This window comes from Bombina bombina, chromosome 7, assembly GCF_027579735.1.
Source record: "Bombina bombina isolate aBomBom1 chromosome 7, aBomBom1.pri, whole genome shotgun sequence".
In the NCBI taxonomy this organism is placed as follows: Eukaryota; Metazoa; Chordata; class Amphibia; order Anura; family Bombinatoridae; genus Bombina; species Bombina bombina.
Window position 1 is genome coordinate 252,590,207 of NC_069505.1, and position 21,679 is coordinate 252,611,885.

Sequence of the window (21,679 nt, forward strand, 5' to 3'; positions counted from 1 at the left end):
ACACAGTGACTTACTGGAGGGGGGGGGGTATTTTTATTTATTTTATAACAAAATGTATGGATTTCAGAATAATTCTGTATTTTGGAATTCCAGGTTTGGGGATTTGTACCTGTACCTCCCAGAACAAAATAACCTTGTTAACCAATTACAACCCTGTACGTGTATATGATGAATGAATGTGCATTGTTGTTCACACATGTGAAGTAGAAAGAACTACTTAAAGGGACATTATACTATACAATTTTAATATACTACATGGCCAAAAGTACGTGGTCACCACTACTAATTATTGAGTTCAGATCTTTCAGTCACAGCCATTGCTAACAGATGCATAAAACCTAGCACATAGCTATGAAATATCCATAGACAAAAACTGTCAATACAATGAGTTGTACTAAATAGCTCAGTAACTTTATACATAGTATAGTCATAAGATGCCACCTTTAGAACAAGTCAGTTTGTGAAATTTCTATTCTTCTAGATCTGCCCTGGTCAACTGTAAGTTCTATCATTGTTAACAGGAAGCGTCTAGGAACAAGAAAAGCCCAGCTATACAAATTGCTAATCACCTGTTGCAGCCCATTACAGAAAACCAAACTGCCACTGGAAGCAACATCAGCACAATAATTAAGCCTCAGGAGCTTTACAAAATGGGTTCCCATTGTCATGCAGCTCTATACAAGCCTCACATTACCATGCACAATGCCAAGTGTCAGCTGGAGTGGGGTAAAGCACACAGCCACTGGACACAGCCAATGGAAACATGTTCTCTCGAGTGGTGATGCCAGTAGAATGCTACCTGCCAGAATTCATATTGCCTACTGTAAAGTACGGTGAAGGTGGGACAATAGTTTGGGACTGTTTTTAAGGGTTTGGATTAGGCCCCTTTAAGTGGAGGGTCATCTTAATGATACAGGATACAAAGACATTTTAGAGAATTGGGTGCTTCTAACTTTGTGGCTGGCCCGTTACTGTTCAATCATTACTGTGCCCCAGTGCACAAAGTGAGGTGCATAAAGACATGGTTTTTACAAGTTTAGTTTGGTGGAATTCGAGTTGCCTGCACAGAGCCCTGACTTCAACTTCTCTGAACACCTTTGGGATGAATTGGAATGCAGATTGTGAACCAGACCTTCACATCCAACATCAGAGCCTGACTTCACAAACGCTCTTTTGTCTGATTAGACACAAAATCCAACAGACAAACTGCAAAATCTTGTGGCAAGAAATCCCAGAAGTGCGGCAACTGTTAAAGAAAAAAAGTTAGGCCTACTCCATATTAATACCTTTTGTTTTGGGATGTTAGACTTATGTTCAACAAGCTCATATGTAATTGTCAGTTGTCCACATACTTTTGGCCATATGATTTATGTTGTTATTCCATGGATAACAGTGAGAAGAAGCACAAACACTGTTCCTTCTGCCTTCCCTAGCACACAGGAGGACTTGGTGATATCAGTCTCAGTTTGCTGTTCGTGGAATTGCTATGCAGTTTTAAACTATGTGGATCCTTATTTTTCTTCCTAAAGCTATTCTGTCTTGTTTATGAAAAAAAAGGCAGGCAAAGGCTTTAACATAGAGATACATACATATACATGTCTGAAGTATATGTCTGTATATATATATATATATATATATATATATACAGTATATATATATATATATATATATATATATATATATGTATATATATATTTATATGTTTAAATATGTTTTAAAGACATATGTACACATATAAACACATAAATACACATGTACACACATATAGACATATATATAAGTCCATTGGAGCCCTTTGTATATATCTATACCTATATATAATCATATATATATATACTAGTCCTAAAGCCCGTTCACACGGGCCGTGTTGTGTTATTTATCTCTCTCTCTCTCTCTCTCTCTCTCCTGTGCGCCTTTACTTGCCGGTCCTCGCGCTGCTTTGTTTCACCCCCTGCGCGTGCGATCAGCTGTGCTGCCGGGTCCTCGCGCTGCTGCCGGGTGGGTGCGCGTGCGATCAGCTGCAAGAGTTTGTCTGAACTGCGCATGACGGCTTCAGACAAACTCTTGTCTTTTATAATATAGGATATATATATATATATATATAAATATCAGAATAAATAAATAAATAGAACATATTCTTGTATGTGAAAAACATTGGAATGTAAAAAATTCATATGTTCATGTCAGTTAGTGCATATGAGAATATGCGATTGTGTTTAGTAGGGTGTTGTTTCCACTTTTTTTTATCTCCATTGACTGCTATGGGGGAATAGGGGAACGTGCACGCGATATTCTAAGTTCAGCTTTTTGCGCTCATCGGTTAGCACATGAGCAAAAACTGTTTACTTTCAACTCATAATATGAGCTCAACCCGACACACTCAAAAATTTAGGCTCATCTTCCTTACACGTCGCTCTTCATCTGCTGCACCTCTCTGGAAATCCCTTCACTGGCTTCCTCTTGTCTCTAGGATTAAACACAAAATTCTCACTCTGACATACAAAGCCCTCAACTGCACGGCTCCCCCCTATATCTCAGACCTTGTCTCCAGATACTCCCCCACCAGTCCCCTTTGCTCTGCCCATGACCTCCTACTCTCCTCCTCTCTTGTTACCTCCTCACACTCCCGTTTACAGGACTTCTCCAGACTGGCTCCCATCTTGTGAAACTCTCTGCCTCGCTCCACAAGACTCTCCCCTAGTTTTGAAAGCTTCAAGCGCTAAGAGTCCAGCTGTTTGTAGATCACCTTCTTAAGAGCTGACTACAACAGTGCGACTCTTGGTAGGGCCCTCTACCCGTTTGATCCCTATAAATGTTTTGATGTACTCCACCTATGTCTGTAGCACTGCAGAATCTGTTGGTGCTCTACAAATAACCGATAATAATAATAATAATCTTTTACTTCTAGCATAATTAACACTCGAGTGGGAGCATTAATTAGCACTCCACTTATTTAGTACCATGTCTTTTTAAGGATTGTTCCACTTTCCAGTGGGTAGAGTTTACTCAGTATTATATAAAAATGTGAGATGTTATTCATTATAGACTTAGCAAATTAATCCAATACCACTGAAGGGAAGACAGTAAATATAACAAACCATAAAGATCCAGAGAGAGAAAGAGATAATATTATTCAATTCTAATTATTGTTCATTTACAAAAATAAAGCATGAAAATGATATTTGAAATGTGTTTATACATCTTTGTGATTCTTCTGTGAGTGATTTAAAAGAAGTTTGAAATAATAGAGGTTAATTATCTGTTTAACCTTTTGCTTCCATAACGCTAATCTGAACATGTTCTCCCTCCAGTTCAAATTGCTGAGTGACATATTATTTATTTTAACGTCCTGTTCATTAGTATGTCAGGGAACATATGAGTTGATTAATTTATCTTATTCTTTTCCAATCTCTGAACAACCTGATGTCAGATATCATGTTAAACTAGTTGCTACTGACTTATGGAATGTGTAGACATTTTTACAGGTACATTCAGGAAATAACTAAAATTTTAATGTTTTATTATTTTATTTTTTTGCATTCAAAATGTATAATTATAGAGAGTCATTCTTCAAACTGTAGTTTTTTGACAAAATATTGTTTAGAAATAATACATATTCTCAATTCATTTTTGAGGTATTAAGCAGAGATTTTATCTACTCTCTCAATGTGGAAAGTCTTTATAAAAACAAAAACATGTTTTATATAAAAACTAGATGTGTATTCACCTATTTTGGGCCAATCCAGATGCTGAAGATGATGTCTGCGAGCTTCATTCTGCAATTCTTGTTGAGAAAGTGCAATACATCTGGATTTGTGCAGATCTTAGTGTGTTGTACATTCACAACAAGAAATATGGCTCTTAAAATTGCTTAATGTGGCTTGAGGCAGTCGGATTAATCTGAAATACCCGAATGCACGTCTAATAAAAACCCATATTCTACATTTTTGTTTATTTGTAATCTTTGCTATTCAGTGTGTACAGTGGGTGATACTGATTTTGCTACATCCTAAAAGAATATTCCATTATAAATGCTATTATCACTTGGTAGGAACCAAGATGATTTATAACTATAGAATTTATGTACAGTATATTTATGCCACATTTTCTCTTCGCCATGGCAACAACTATCCAGGGTAACAGACTGTAATGGCTCGAGTGATACAGATTCTCATTGGCTGTGTTTTTTCTCCTGAAAATAAATAGATAAATAAAGTGGCTGGCTTGAGCGGTTATAGAATATATGGTTTAAAAATGTGCAAATAAACCATTTAATGCTTATTTTTAGGTTGGTCTCAATGCAAAGTGTTAAATTTAATTCATTGTTTTAAAGTCCTATTAAGGGGAGGGTAAACATTTTCAGCGCGTTTAATAAATACATGTTTTACCACAGGCTATTTCCTCACATTTGAACTGAAAGACAATTTACAAAAAAGGAATGAGAGCTTAGAACGATTTTCCTTGTTTTTTACTATTTCTAATTTTTTTCAGGATATGGGCGTGTTTGTTTGTTTTGTTTTTTGTTATCCTGGTGGTCTTAAAGAGTGAAAAGTAAATATTAATGATTTGTATAGTAGAACATACAATTTTAAACATTTTCCAATTTACTTCTGTTATCAACTTTCCTTTATTCTCTTGACATTCTTTGTTGAAAGGTGCACCAGTGCATTACTGGTAGCTAGCTCACACCTCTGGTGACCCAATGGCAAGAGTCGTATATGTGCAGTCACCAATCAACAGTTACTTTCCAGTAGTGCATAACTGTTTCTGAGTCTACCTAAGTATCATTTTCAACATAAAATACCACGAGAACAAAGCAAATTTAATAACAAAATGTAAAAGGGAAAGATGTTTAAAATTGCATGCTGAATATGAATCACGAAAGTTTATTTTTGACTTGAGTGCCCCTTTAATATCACTAACAAAAGTCAAATTTTAACATTGTTTTGGTTCTTCACCAATAAATATGTGTGCATTAAATGCATCTTGTCATTAATGGAAAGTGTTTCCATATTTTTAAAAGATTAATTTCTGTTCAATTCACTATAAACATCTCTTAAAAAATAAAGAAATTGTAAAAGAAAGAGGGAATAAGAAGTAAAATCTTTCTCCTAAACCCTGACAGGATGGGCAACAATATAAGCTTTTACAGCATCTAGAACCATCAAAATACTTTCTCCCTCAGTGCTTGAGGACTCTGAAAAGAATAGATGGATTTGGCTTGGCACATTCAACTCTCCTTCTATTACATAACTTGGAGCTGCTGTTTCAGGAAAACAAGTAAGTTCCTTGAATTTGTCCACCGTGCTAAGTTGCAGATACTTCCTGGCTTCTGCTGTTTTAAGAAAGAGCAAAAAATATTGGCACTGTGACCTAAATATGTAGGAATAAAGGATATAATAATCCCTGGTGCTAGCCCTTTAGTAATATATTGAAAAAATGAGGAAAGGGGGGAGTGGGACAAAAAGGGGTTAAGTAGCACTCATTCCAATTAGTACTGTAATATTGTTGAAAGATATTCAACTATTTAGAATCAGGTAATTTACTTAAAAATGTTATTTATTAACCACTATTAAAATGTAATAGACATTACAACTATGAAAGTACTTCTAATATATCTCAAGTTAGACTCCACAAAATCAAATAATGCAGCACAAAGGAAAAGAAGACACAGCTCCAACCACCCCCTGTATTCCTGGCCATAAACTGGATACTCCGGCTTCAAGTGACAGGGATGGTCAAAAAAACTATGTTCCTAATCTGCTGCAGACTAACTACTAAAGTGGAGTAACAATATAATAGTTTTTAAAATCAACACATTCACACTATCACACTTCAAACAAACGCGTTTCGGCCGAGCAGCGGCCTTTCTCAATGTGTATTTTCAACTGACAAGACGAGTGCCATCTTGGGAACTCCTTTAATATCCTATGTGTATTTAATAATAGTCAATCAATTAATGCTTATCTAGCATGCATATAATGAATGTATTTATTGTCTTTCCCCAAAAGCATCTGATACCTGTGTTTGTTCATTGTCAACACAAAAAACTTGTTGTAGTTAAGGATATGATGCCTAAATTTGCAACTCAATATGTCAAGAGTTCGTTTAAGAACTACCATTGGTGCAGCAGTTGCAGTGACCCCAGGGCCTAAGAGCTGTGTGGGGGACATAAAAAACAGTCTATACATAGGCATTCCTAATGTAGAGGAGCTTTTTATTAGTGCAAGTTACAGGTCCTTCTTATCTATCTATCTATACTACAATTTTCACCTGGCCCTCGGGTAATTAGGTCCTCTACTGCAAGAGTATACAACTGAAAATGACCATATTGAGACATAAAATCAAGTGGATTATACAAATCTACTTTTTGTTAACTAGATCAAACTTCTTGGGCATACAGTACCCTCCCAGAACTTCACTGAGTTTATCAGTTCCTACTTCTCACACAATCTTGGAGAGAATAATTGTCTTCTGGAGGATAAAGCCTATTTATTTAAGCTTGAAGATCCCCCTACATAGACTAAATGACCAGGATGATGATTGTGATCTCATCTCAGAACCAACACTTGGGGGCAACAAAGGTTTTGAAAAAATTGTAGCTAAAGGCTATTAGTCAATTAATAAAAGCACTTGTCTACTTTATTGACTAGTACATTAATATATATGCATGCATGTGATTAAGTGCATGTGAGCATATGTTTGTGTTTGTGTATGTGTTGTTCATTCCAAAGTAAATGTAGTTGTTCAAGTGCTTTGAATGCTGGCGTTAGTTTAATGTTTGTGTTTTAAGTCTAATATTTTTTGAGCTTATAGATGTAGAGTCTGTCAGGTCTATGTACAAAGCTGCCTGAGTCTGTCAGGTCTAGTAAAACTCAACTATGTCAAGTTGGTCAACAGTCCCTCCATCCACAAGTTCTCAAGCTGACAAAAACTAAAAACTGGCTTGGTCAGCATTAAAATATCTCTTACACAGCATGGTGTAAAATGCGTAAGAGTACCTGTGTCAATGATAGTGGTCTACACAGTTTGTTATCTACTGGTCTATCTTAATGAAAAAGATTCACTGACCAAAGCAACACTGCTGCTTATTTGTCTTTAGGCTGATCTTACCTCTTGATTGCGGCATTAAATAGAGCCAAATTCAACAGGCCTCTCAGTATACTTGTATTTACTTTTATTCTGATGTGATATAAAATATTTGCTAGGTTTTGAAGGACTTTAAAGTTTGAAGGTAATTTGAAACCAGCTTTCAAACCCAATAACTGCATAGGGAGCACAAATATAAAACTCAAATATACTAATTAAATTAAAATGCATTATAAATTTGATAATGTTAAATTATAAATTCAATTTAAAAAAATTAAATAAAAAATGTAATTTATTTGAAATGTTTAATTTCAAAATATTTTTATTTAAAGAATTTGTAATGTAATATTAATTTTATTGCAAATGTAATATTCTTATTTTATTTTGATACACTAAAATACATTAATATTAATATGTATTATTTAAAACAGCTATTTATCATGATAATAACAACAGAGAGTGTGAGTAATTAGCACTTACTTTCCAAATTCCCCTAATAATGACTTACTCTATACTTGCTTAATATCTTCATTTAAGCTTGCTATATTTATATATATTTATTTTAGTTAGTCAGCAGATGACAAAGATGGTGGCAAGTTTTGTAGCTAGACAGCTTGTGAAAGTTGGATATTTTGTACTAAACCAGCTTTAACAAAGTTGGGATTTGCAAGTCAGTTTAAAGGTTGACTTTGCAACTGACTTTCCTTGTGAGAATAGTCAGCAGAGAGATTTGTTTTTCTTAAAGCAATCTATTTTAGCAGAGTTAGGCTATGATTGTTCATAGTCTGCGCATACTCACACTGCTATAGATAGACCCTATAAAATAGTTTCTTCCAACCAAGGATTTCAGTATCTAAAGCAGACTGGTAGCAGTGTATACTGTATATGTATAGTCAAAATAAAATAGACAATAAAGGCCAGTTTTATATTTTGGATTTTATGTAGGAACATTTAATCACATTCTGAGACATTTTTATGCTTTCTGGTGACTTCACAGATACCAACATTATAAACTAATGTAAAAGATAGCCATTATTACAGTTCAATTAATATTTAAGTTAAACAATATTATCTCCAATGGCATGTCTTGTTAGCTTTATTCTGACTGGCAATAAAGCATTTGCTCTATTTCAATTAATTTGTTATGGGTGTTACTATTTAGACTGTGATACAGCCTTCATTTACTTCACAGGTGGTTGAAAATCAACTTCTAGACTGACTAACAATTGAATTTAATAAATGATTTAATTTCCTACTATGTGCAAATGAGCCTAATAACATCTATCATCTGTATTTCTCTGCTGTTAACACAAATAAATAAGGCTTGCTGTAATTATGGACAAATAAATGCATTAATGGTATGCAACATGAAACCACCAGTGTGAGACATAGGGGTCTATACTTTAAAAGACAACTGTCCAGATTATTTTTTGGTTGGAAAGTAAATTAAAATCAGGCAAACTTGGATGCTCTAACTGGAGTTTAAGTTGACTTAAAGGGACAGTAATTACTAAATTAACTTAGAAGCATATTATTTTGGTTATTCCCTGTCTCCCTCTAGTCAGAGTTTTGTTACAGGGCCAGTATTAATTATTTTGTGGCACAATCAGTAATAAATAATTCAGTAAATGCATTTATGGTCAAGAGTCAAAAGTTGAAGGATTCCAGCTGAGCAGTGATGTATGTGCATGACATCTTAAAGATATATGTGGTCACTAAGAGATATTACATGGTTGCCTATAAATTATATTTTTTTATAAAATAAAGGGATATGGAACACAACAAGTTTCTTTCAAAACATAGAATTATAAAATAAGTTTCTATTTTACTTCCATTTTCAAATGTGTCTATTTTTCAAGGTATTCTTTGTTTAAGACTCTTAAACAAAGAATACCTTGAAAAATAGACACATTTGAAAATGGAAGTAAAATAGAAACTTATTTTATAAGGCAGCACTATTTCCTGTCATGTAGTGTTCCGGACACTAAACCTAGGTATCTCTTAAATTAAGAGATACCTAGGTTTAGTGTCCGGAACACTACATGACAGGAAATAATGCTGCCTTATAGTTCACTAGAAACTGCACACTTCTAAGCTTAGGTCCATTTTCACTAAAAGATAGCAAAAGGTCAGAGACAATTTGATAATAGATGTAAATTAGAAAGTTGTCTGCTCTATCTGAATCATGAAAGAAAAAGAAAATGGTTCAGATCCCTTTAAAATGGTTTTAAAAATAAAATACACACAGAAAATATTAAGTATTGTAAAACTTCATAGACTATGATCATTTACATTATCTGACTGTAATACTCCTTATATGTATTCATTTTAATTATGAGACACCACAGAGTACCATTTAACATTGAAATAAGAGTTGATGTATCTCAAAGCATGTGAGATGTTTTTCAGTTGGTGCGTTGGGTTTGGAGCATGTGTGCAATGCATTACCATTCATGTTATTTTAATTTAATTTATGGAATTATATATATATGATATCAGCACCTTTTTGTTGGTGTTATCCATCATTTTCTGGAAGGTTTATGCATCATATAAATATATAAATAACATTTTCCAGCTTCTGTGCATTCCAGTTAAAACTAACAAAAAAAATATTTTTGTATACTGTATATAAAACAAAACAAATATTTGCTGCTGTGTGACAGTGCCAATACCGTTATCATTTATATTTAAATGTATAAAAAATGTATAATCAGAAGTTCGTTGTTTTACTTAAATACTACAAATGGTTTCATACATAATAGTTACATTGGTGTGTTGTACCCCTGAAAAGGCAGAGAGCACAGGGGTATATTTAAACTAATAATTATTAATACAACTTACTAAAATAATATATTGTCTCCTTTAGCAGAACATACCGATTTTAAAAGGTATGAAACCCCTAGATCATTATTAGATCACATAAAAAGAAAAAAAAGTGTGTTTTCCCCAATATGTACAAAGTCCTCAGACGAATATTACTTTATTAAAGGAATTTATTTTGCACCAAAAGATGTTTCTAATTTGATTTTGATTAAGATGGGCTTCCCTCTTAAAATTCTTTATTTTTATTCTGCACTGATTTGACTGTTTCATATGTTCACTCTTTTTAACCTTGAATCATAAAATTTTAGCTGGGTTTTGTAAAATTCAGGTCAAATTGTGCAAGGTCAGATTTCTTTTCCACGAAACCAATAGGAACATAGTTATTTGGCTGCTTAATAAGAGGTAATTTGCTGTGTTTATTATTTTAGCTAAATGCTAGCAATATTTAAAAAAATAAATTGGTGTAACTATTTAAATTCATGATATTTTAAAATAGGAAAGATAAAACCCACAGTACTTGGAAGAAAGCAACATGTTAATTAGATTTTGGCCACTGGAACATGATACAGCAATTTATTAAAAATACAAATACTTTACTATATAGATCATATTTAAAGAAGTTAAAAAATATTATTCAGAGTAGGAAAATAGGCTTAGTGGCCCCAACGGAAATGCAGTAAGAATGTATCAGTTTAATTCAGTCTGGTTATAAAATTGCATTATAAATGTTTAGGGTTTTTAGGATCGTGCCTCTGTATCATATAAAATAAAAAATAAAATGTAATACTATTCTTAATATGATAATAGTGCAATTTACCATATAATTTTCAAATAAGTAATTATCTGCACATGTGTTGAGAGTGTGCCCTCAGAAATGTTAAAGTAAACGAATATTTAAAAAAAAAAATCAAATAAGCTTTTGCAAAAAGCTTATGTTATATAGTTCATGGTAAACACAACACACAAATATATACACAAACTGACACACAACAGTTTGTGTGTATATGTGTGCGTGTTTATGTCTGTTATGTATGTGTGTGTTTATGTGTGTTATGTGTATGTGTATATATGTGTGTGTTTGTATGTGTGTTTTGTTTGTGTGTATATGTGTATATTTGTGTGTATGTTTATGTGTGTCATGTTTGTGTGTATATGTGTATTTGTGTTTGTGTTATGTTTGTGTGTATATGTGTGTGTTTGTATGTGTGTATGTGTATGTATGTGTGTTTTGTTTGTGTGTATATGTGTGTGTGTGTGTGTGTGTATGTTTATGTGTGTTATGTTTGTGTGATTGTGTATTTGTGTTATGTGTGTGTGTATATGTGTGTGTTTGTATGTGTGTGTGTGTATGTATGTGTGTTATGTTTGTGTGTATATGTGTGTGTGTGAATAGCTATTTCAACTTTTATTTTGCACAACATTATAATTCATAGAAATAATTCACTACCTACACAAACAGATTAATAATATACAATTTTGTATAATTCACAAAAAAAGTCACATTATATTATCTTTAGGCAAGAATACATAAAAAAAAAATATTCGCTTACATTGTTAAATGTTTTAAAATTAATATGTATGGAAATGTGAATATTGTTTTAAAAATGGTTTCCAATTCAGAATAATAATTGATTACTACAGTGCTTAAATATTTTTAATTATCAACACCTATTGTAAAATATTTTTTTATAGTTTTGAAACAATTTGTTACAAAAATTTTTTATAATCTACCGCATTAAATTATAAAAATAATAAGAAAAAAAACAATGTATTAAATTGTTTAAATAGCATTAGAAAACTTTTTATTAAATATTAAAAATGATTCCCGAGTTTACTAAATGAAATCAGAAAGGTGATTTGGCTGTAAGTATTATTGACTTATAGTTATAGATTTACTAATAATACAATTATTCACATCACCTTCCTATATGGTCTTATGTTTGTTGACGTTTTAAAGTGAACATTATTTTTTTCTGTCAGGTTCACTCAAAAGTGTTAACACATAATTTATTTAGAAAACTTGGGGATGTTCAATATTATAATTTTTTGAAACGTGTATATTAATAATGACATTATTTCTAGTCTTGTGCATAGGTGATAGTTTTAAATGTTTGCATAAATATTGTTGACAAAGCAAAACAAAGTTATAAAACCTAAAAAGAGCCATTGTCAGATTGCAAATTTATACATTTGTAATTACATGGATAGATAAATAGATAGATAGATAGATAGATAGATAGATAGATAGATAGAAAGATAAATAGATAGATAGAGATGATAGATAGACGATAGATAGATAGATAGATAGATAGATAGATAGATAGATAGATAGATAGATAGATAGATAAATAGATGATAGATAGAGATGAAGATGATAGATAGATAGATAGATAGATAGATAGATAGATAGATGAGCCAATAACATCCTTTCTATATTTGTATTAAACAGAAGACATGACATTATTTTCTGATGTAAAACAGCATAATATTGAATGCAAGACAACTTGTTTGGACCTGTCCTGCTCCTATATAGCTGCTCTGTGAGCCCTAATGGATCCAGATGAGTGATACTTTGTAATTATCTCTGCCTGCACAAATCTATGGTTCTTCAGTAAACATATAAGGTGAAGAGAAATAAGATGAATGAATCTGTTCACTAACTACTTTATAGGCAGTAGGCAGATGGAAGAAAACACTGTATATTGTGTGAACAATATATAATGTTAAATCGCACCTGTATTCTTCTTGCCACAAATGTTTTACACTCATTATTATATATCTATCTATATATGTGTGTATGTATAATATGTATATATATATATATATATATATATATATATATATATATATATATATATATATATATATGTGTGTGTGTGTGTGTGTATATGTATATATATATATGTGTGTGTGTGTGTGTCTGCGTGTGTGGGTGTGTATATATGTGTGTGTCTGCGTGTGTGGGTATATTTATGTATATATATATATATATATATATATATATATATATATATAGTTTCTATTTAAGACTTTCTAGTAGTATAACTATATTACGAAGGTAGCTTTTTTTCAGGGGGGAGGCAAACAAGATAGATAGATAGATAGATAGATAGATAGATAGATAGATAGATAGATAGATAGATAGATAGATAGATGACAGATAGATGACAGTTAGATCGAGAGAGAGTGGGATAGAAGATAGATAGATAGATAGATAGATAGATAGATAGTTTGGTGACATTTTATAATTAATAACCACAAATAGATACGAATCAAAAGTCGGTTAGGGTCACCATACCATCTATGTTATTAAAATCAGTCATAAATATATAACTGATTTTAATAATCAGCTACCACTTAACCTCCAGAGTTTGAGAAATTTGAGCTATGGATATTGATATATCAGCCATTCTGTAAAAATAGGACCCGTGCGTAAATATTCTTCATTCAAGCTGCCAATCTTAAATTCTTATATGAAATCTATACAGTTCCTAGGGCCCTACATCAGTCTGTGTAATTTTAAATGCTCCCTATAGGCTCTCCCTTTTGGGGATCAGTAACAGACCCTGTATAAAGATATCTCCATTAGATCATTCAGGTGAGATTTTTAGGGTTTTGTAAGAGCAATTAGAGAAACAAGCTTCAGTGATCTTGTTTTAGCTTCTCTGGTTCCTATTTGTTCTAGTGCCTCGTTTGAAGTCAATGTCTGCACTTGCCTTTCCATAAACTGACAATTTATCTAACTTTTTGACCTATCGCTGTATCTCTGCTTGCCAAGAAAAACTGACAGGTGTAGATTCCAGGTTCCAGAAGGTTTACTGAGCTCTGCTGCTGAAGGGGATAATTAGCCAATTGCCAATATATAAGTCTATAGAAAATATCTTCTCACTCTCAGGCAAATACACCTCAATTATACCACTTATTGGAGGTGAGAGGTTTACTGGCTGCAGAACTGTTCCTATTAAATTAAATATGTGAAAGAATCATCAAAGATCTTGTTAATAATCTCTTTTATAAGCCATTTCATATCTACACAACTCTGTTACCATAATGAATTGTGCCATATTTGCTTAATTTAATGTCACATATTACTTAATGAATAATAATTGGGGTATTTGTGTGTCATTTGTTAAGTTACATAATGTTTTCCTGTAATAGTTTGACATATAATTTTATTAACAGAAACATAAGTGTTCAGGTTTTTGTGAAACAAACATATTTGAATTACTAATATAATATTGATTGATATGTATGTATAAATAGACTGCCTTAAATAAGGCAATTATATTTATTTTTTAGTTATATTATTGTTCAATTTGCTATGGGCCCATTCAACTACCATTTGGTGTAACTTATATATATACAGGTAGCCCTCAGTTTACGCTGGGGTTAGGTTCCAGAAGGAATGGTTGTAAATCAAAACCGTTGTAAATTGAAACCCAGTTTATAATGTAAGTCAATGGGAAGTGAGGGAGATAGGTTCCAGGCCCCTCTCAAAATTGTCATAAGTAACACCTAATACATTATTTTTAAAGCTTTGAAATGAAGACTTTAAATGCTAGACAGCATTATAAACCTAATAAAATAATCACACAACACAAAATATATAATTAAACTAATTTAAATGAACAAAAACATTTGCTAAATAGCATTATAAACCTAATAAAATAATCACACAACACAGACTTCACTTGCATTTTTCTGCAAACAGTTCTTTCTATGCATTCCAATCTGGACTGAGTTATAGACAGGAAGATCTTGTTCCTTTGAAATCTGCTCAATAGCTCAGGTCTGGTTAAACTGATTAATTTTAGCTTGCTTGGCTTTGCTGCAACACAAGCGGACAGCTCCACCTACTGGCTATTTTAATAAATGCACTGCTTCTCAATGCTTTTCAATAGCAGTCACATGACTGGAAAAAAAGGTTGTTATTCTGAAACGGTGTAAATTGAACTGTTGTAAAACGAGGGCCACCTATATATACATATATATATATATATATATATATATATATATATATATATATATATATATATATATATATATATATATATATATATATATATATATATATATATATATATATACCAATAAAGCTCTGGGCTTGAATATATTGCTACGATTTGAAAAAGTTTGTGAAGGTTTTGTGCAAATGTGCAGTAAATGTTACAGGGAATAATTTTGCACAGAATTCATTATAGCATTTTTAAGTTTTTTTTTTAACATCTCAAATAACCACTTGATTGGAGTGAGGGAGGTGTATGATAGAAACGTGCAACAGCTTGATCGCCTTCTATGGGTTAATATCTAGGAGTTAAACCATCTATGTAAATGAGAAACACTATAAAATAAAATCCTAATTTACAGATTTGTTTCAGCTCTTTTGGGTAAATGGTCCATTCTTTCAGCATATGTGGTAGGGATGAGTAGAATTGCAGATGATGTGAAACAAGCAAAATGCAAAATCCTGTTAGATTGATCTAATAAATAGAAGTGTCAGTAGTTCTTTGTATAATTAATTATATATGGGCAGCTATAGATGCCACCTACGAGGATCCTATAAACATATTTATTTTACACTATAGAATTCCTCAGTTAAAATTGTTTTTGAACACGGATCATTTTTTTATTTTTATTATTATGTTATCCAGTTTAATATTCTCAGCAACCTGAAGACATATTTCTATAGTATAATCCCAATATAGCAGAATTATTTTGTAGTCTAAATAGTGCAACAGTATGTCTACAGTTTAAATATTTTAAAACAACTTGAAGCTTATTATATCCCCTAAATATTTGTACAGAGTCCATCAGCAAAACTGATATAACTCGTTTTCAGGAGACGATTTCAAGTTGATATATTTGTTGCTTATTTTGTATCAATAATATATCATGAAAATGAAATAAATTGTTATTAATGAAAAATAGTATACACAAATTTTTTTTCCAGGCAGGTTATTACTGGTAGATGTATAGACAGACAGACAGATAGATAGATAGATAGATAGATAGATAGATAGATAGATAGATAGATAGATAGATAGATAGATAGGTACAGACAGACAGCAGACAGACAGATATATTCCTAGATACATACAGACAGATAGATATGAAGGTGCAAATTATATATATATATATATATATATATATATATATATATATATATATATATATATGTATATATATATATATATATATATATATATATATATATATATATATATATATACACACACATAGACAGATAGATAAATAGATAGATAGATAGATAGATAGATAGATAGATAGATAGATAGATAGATAGATAGATAGCCATACAGACATACTGTTGTGTCATAATCATATCTATGGGTTAATGCATATGGTGTTATATTTTCTTGCTCATAACACTTATAGAGGCATATATTTAAAATCTCAACATTTCTTTCTCCCTTTCTCTCTCTTTTTCTTTCTTTCTTTCTTTCTTTCTTTCTTTCTTTCGTTTTCTCTTTCTCTCTTTCTTTCTTAATTAGGAAAACAGGAACATTTTAATTCACTCTTATTGGTGTCAGACAGTTTAAATAGTTTAAATATTTTAATACAACTTGAAGCTTGTTATATCCCCTAAATGGCAGACAACTATTGTTTGCACAAATAGAGTCCATCAGCAAAACTTATATAACTCAATTCAGGAGACAATTTCAAGTTGATATATTTGTTGCTTATTTTGTATCAATAATATATCATGAAAATGAAATACATTGTTATTAATAAAAAATAGCATACACAAAAACAATTTCCAGACAGGTTATTACTGGTAGATGTATAGACAGACAGAAAGATAAAGACAGACAAACAGACAGGCAGAAAGATAAAGACAAACAGACAGACAAACAGACAGACAGACGATATATAGATAAATAAAGACAGACAAATAGACAGATGATAGATAGATAGATAGATAGATAGATAGATAGATAGATAGATAGATAGATAGATACAGAGAGACAGACAGAGAGATAGATAGATAGATAGATAGATAGATAGATGATAGATAGATAGACAGATAGATAGAGAGAGAGATAGACACAGACAGATAGATAAAGACAGACAGACAGATTATATATAGATAAATAAAGACAGACACATAGACAGATAGATAGATAGATAGAAATATAGATAGTTACAGACAGAGAGATAGATAGATAGATAGAGAGATACAGACAGACAGATAGCAGACAGATAGATATGAAAGTGCTATATATATATATATATATATATATATATATATATATATATATATATATATATATATATATATACATATATATATATATATATATATATATATATATATATATATAGACAGATAGATAGATAAACATACAGACATACTGTTATGTCATAATCATATATATGGGTTAATGCATATGGTGTTATATTTTCTTGCTCATAACACTTATAGAGGCATATATTTAAAATCTCAACATTTCTTTCTCCCTTTCACTCTCTTTCTTTTTCTCATTCTTTCTCTCTCTTTCTTTTTCTCTTTCTCTCTTTCTTTCTCTCTCTTTTTCTCTTTCTTTCTTTTTCTCTTTCTTTCTATCTTTCTTTCTTTCTTTCTTAATTAGGAAGACAGGAACATTTTAATTTACTCTTATTGGTGTCAGACATGGAAGTCTTGCAGCACAGTTCCTCTAGCCAGTAAAGTTTTATCTATAATTAATGTTTGTTAGTATGTTGTTGTACCTTGCAGGGAATTTAATGGCAACCTTTGAACGCCCTCTCTTTTAACTGGGGGTTTACAATTTAGCCTTTTCCTTTATGTCCTTTCAATTAGGATGCAAAGTCCTTAGCAAGATCAAATATTGTGTTAAATATCCCTGGGCTAATAATAGGCTTCGAATTGTGTGTTTATGTGTACATGTGTTTGTGTGTGTGCTTATGTGTGTGTGTGTCTGTGTATGTCTTTGTGTGTGTGTCTGTCTAGGTATGTCTGTGTGTGCGTGAGTCTTTGTGGGTGCTTTAGTGTGTGTCTGTGAATGTGTGAGTATGCGTATGTGTGTGTATCTGTGTATGTCTGTATGTGCGTGAGTCTGTGTTTGAGTGAGTGTGTCTGTATGTTTATACGTGTGTGTCTGGGTATGTCTGTATGTGCGTGAGTCTGTGTTTGAGTGAGTGTGTCTGTATGTTTATAGTGTGTGTGTGTGTGTGTGGGTAGGTCTGCGTGTGAGTATGTATGACTGGGTATGTCTGTGTTTGAGTGTATGTGTCTGTGTGTGTGTTTCTGTGAATGTATGTGTATTCTTATGTGCCTGTGTGTGTGTGTGTCTGTGATTGTATGTGTATTCTTATATGTGTGTCTATATGTGTGTGTGGGGGGTATGTCTGTGTGTGAGTATGTATGTCTGGGTATGTCTGTGTTTGAGTGTGTGTGTCTGTATGTTTATACGTGTGTATGTCTGGGTATGTCTGTATGTGCGTGAGTCTGTGTTTGAGTGAGTGTGTCTGTATGTTTATACGTGTGTGTCTGGGTATGTCTGTATGTGCGTGAGTCTGTGTTTGAGTGAGTGTGTCTGTATGTTTATAGTGTGTGTGTGTGTGTGGGTAGGTCTGCGTGTGAGTATGTATGACTGGGTATGTCTGTGTTTGAGTGTATGTGTCTGTGTGTGTTTCTGTGAATGTATGTGTATTCTTATGTGCCTGTGTGTGTGTCTGTGAATGTATGTGTATTCTTATATGTGTGTCTATATGTGTGTGTGGGGGGTATGTCTGTGTGTGAGTATGTGTGTCTGGGTATGGCTGTGTGTGAGTGTTTCTGTGAATGTATGTGTATTCTTATCTGTTTTTCTGTGCATGTCTGCGTGTGCGCTTCTGTATGTGTGTCTGGGTACGTCTGTGTTTGCGTGGGTCTGTGTGTGAGGGTGTGTGTGTGTCTGTGTGTGTCTGTGTGTGTCTGTGAATGTTTGTGTATGAGTATGTTTGTTTGGGTATGTCTGTGTTTGGGTGAGTCTGTGTGTGTCTGTGAATGTGTATAAACGCTTATGTTTGTGTGTTTTTGTGTGCATGTGTGTTTGTGTGAATGTATGTGTATTCTTATGTGTGTGTGTATGTCTTTGTGTGCATGTGTGTTTGTGTGAATGTATGTGTATTCTTATGTGTTTGTGTATGTATGTGTGTGCGTGTCTGTATGTGTGTTTGTGTGAATGTATGTGTATGTCTGTGTGTACAACTGTACATGTGTGTTTGTGTGAATTTATGTGTATTCTTATGTGTTTGTGTATGTATGTGTGTGTATGTGTGAATGTATGTGTATGTCTTTGTGTGCATGTGTTTGTGTGAATCTATGTGTATTTTTATGTGTTTGTGTATGTCTGTGTGTGCGTGTCTGTATGTGTGTCTGAGTACGTCTGTGTTTGCGGTGGTCTGTGTGTGAGGGTGTTTGAGTGTGTGTGTCTGTGAATGTGTAAGAAAGCGTTTGTGTATGTCTGTGTGTACATGTGTGTTTTTTGTCTGTGAATATATGTGTGGGGTTATTGTGCTTTTGTATATATATCTGTGTGTCTATACATGTGGGAACTTATGTGTGCCTTTCTCTCTGTCTCACTTTGTGTATATGTTTATTGGAGAGTCTGCGTATGTGTGTAAATATGTACCGTGGGGCATATGTGTGAATGCATATTTTTGTTCTGGGTTAGGCTAGTTTTATAATGCAATATCACCTTTCCAATAAAAAGCTGTTAAGATATTTTGATACAATATGTATGTGGTGTGTTACTATGCATGTGTTTGTGCTGAGGGGATATTTTGATATACCATATAACACCATGTCACCTTCTCAGTAGAAAACTGATATTTTTGCTGCAATAACCATTTAGAAAAATTCTTAGCACAACGTTGCATTTTGTTCATCAAGGCTTCCTTCCTACAAGCCAAGCTTAGTTTGTAGAATAATATTATGCACCTCCCAGGCACTGGTGAATTTTTTTATAGTTTTTTCCTTACCATCCCTAATGTAAGTTCATTCCATGAATCAACCCTTTCTCCAAATGTTTCATGAAACTACTAAACTCCATTTAGTGACCAGGACCCTTCTTCTCGTGTTGCTGTTAGTGAAAATGCTTCAGTTCGAGTAAATATCTCAATATACACACAGATTTATATCAGATCTCCTCTCATCCTTCTCTCCTAAAGCTACACATATTCATGTCAATAAATATTTCTATGTTTCGACCAGGTGCGACTTTAGCCATCTTTCCTCTGGACATTTTGTAGACCTATGTGCAACACATAAAGACCCTCTTTCAACTACTAGAATAGGTTTTGAGTGACAAGTGGAAAAGCCTGGTAGGGTAAAGGGCAGCTGCAATACTTAAGACCACCTGTACTGAAAGATCCTTTGGAAAAAATTAAAAAAAAAAAAATATTTCCCAGTGTCAAACGCCCAGAGAAAGAAATATAACTAAGAAAATAATCAGAATGTAGTTAATTGTATAAAGTCTGTATATTGTGCACTAACTTTAGAGCTATAATAAATATACAAATAATATAATGGTATAAAGCTGTGCAGAACTTCTAGTCTAGTGAGCACTGTATATATTCACAAGGGGCATAATACAGGGAGAGAATATTTACTCATTGGATGTCTTGTTAGTTAACTGTTTTTTGCTCATAGCACACACAAACAATATGCTGTCTTCACCCTCATTTTATTATTACTAATATTATTATTAGACAAGAGCACATTATAAAGTATTTTCTTATAACTATATAAACTTTCCATATATACGTGTCAAATGTATTGTAAACTTATTGATGTATTCTAAGATACTGTTTCTGTAGAATGTGTGTGGTGTATTCATAAAGATTAAAAACACACAAAACTATACAAATGTATCATAACTAACCACACCCAAAAACAGCTCTATTTGTTCAATTCAACAAATGTGTTGCTATATCTCTTTTTAGTTTCATTTTAACCTTTAAGAAATAAATCCCAGTTTAATAATTATATGTTATACGTGTTATTTATATATATATATATATATATATATATATATATATATATATATATATATATATATATATATATATATTAATATTAATATTTTATTTTTTTCTGTTTTTTTCTGTGAGTGTGAGTGCACATGTTCAATGCAAAATAAAAGCCCTCAATTAAAAATAAATTTTCTATCAATTTATATTTAGAAAAAAAACTTTATTACATTTTCACAAATAAAGCAGTTTTAGGGCAATAAAAATATTTTAGAAATGTAGATTGAAATGAAATAAATATATATTCGGGTATTTGGAATATTTCTTTATGTATTAGAGAAATAATCAAATCAAATAATAATAAAAAATAAAATAAAAAGAACCAAATGTAATCGAATTAGACATCAATCCAAGCTGGAATTAAAGAAGACAATACTTTTATTATACATAAAATACAGTTTCTGTTTTCAAATAAAACAAAACAACATGAATGCATTTTTGTAGAAATACAAAAAAATAAAAATAAAAAAAAATCACCATTGCAAAATAAGAAATGTATTTTCTGTGGTTCTATATTTACACGGGAGGCAAAAAAACATGTTTTAAATACAAAGAAAATGAAATATTAAAAAAATATTGTACTAACCCCTGTGTAACCATCTTCTTAAAGCTGCGTCTTTGGTTTAAGAAAAGTTGCAGGATTTTTGTAGCTTAATGTCCCTAATTCCACATGTTTTTGTTTTTAAAACAATCCACATTCTGGGAATCAGAATAATTAAGGTGAGTAAATTGT

The 21,679-nt window shown here is 32.2% G+C and overlaps 1 protein-coding gene across 1 annotated transcript in view; it reads right to left on the reverse strand.

The window, feature by feature from the left end:
* Nucleotides 1-21,467: 21,467 nt before the first annotated feature.
* BARX1 (BARX homeobox 1) overlaps nucleotides 21,468-21,679 on the reverse strand; it is a 9,793-nt gene continuing 9,581 nt past the window's right edge. The window contains exon 4 of the mRNA XM_053688947.1: nucleotides 21,468-21,679. This exon is cut by the window's right edge and continues 289 nt beyond it. The gene's annotated coding sequence lies outside the window, so the exon portion shown is untranslated.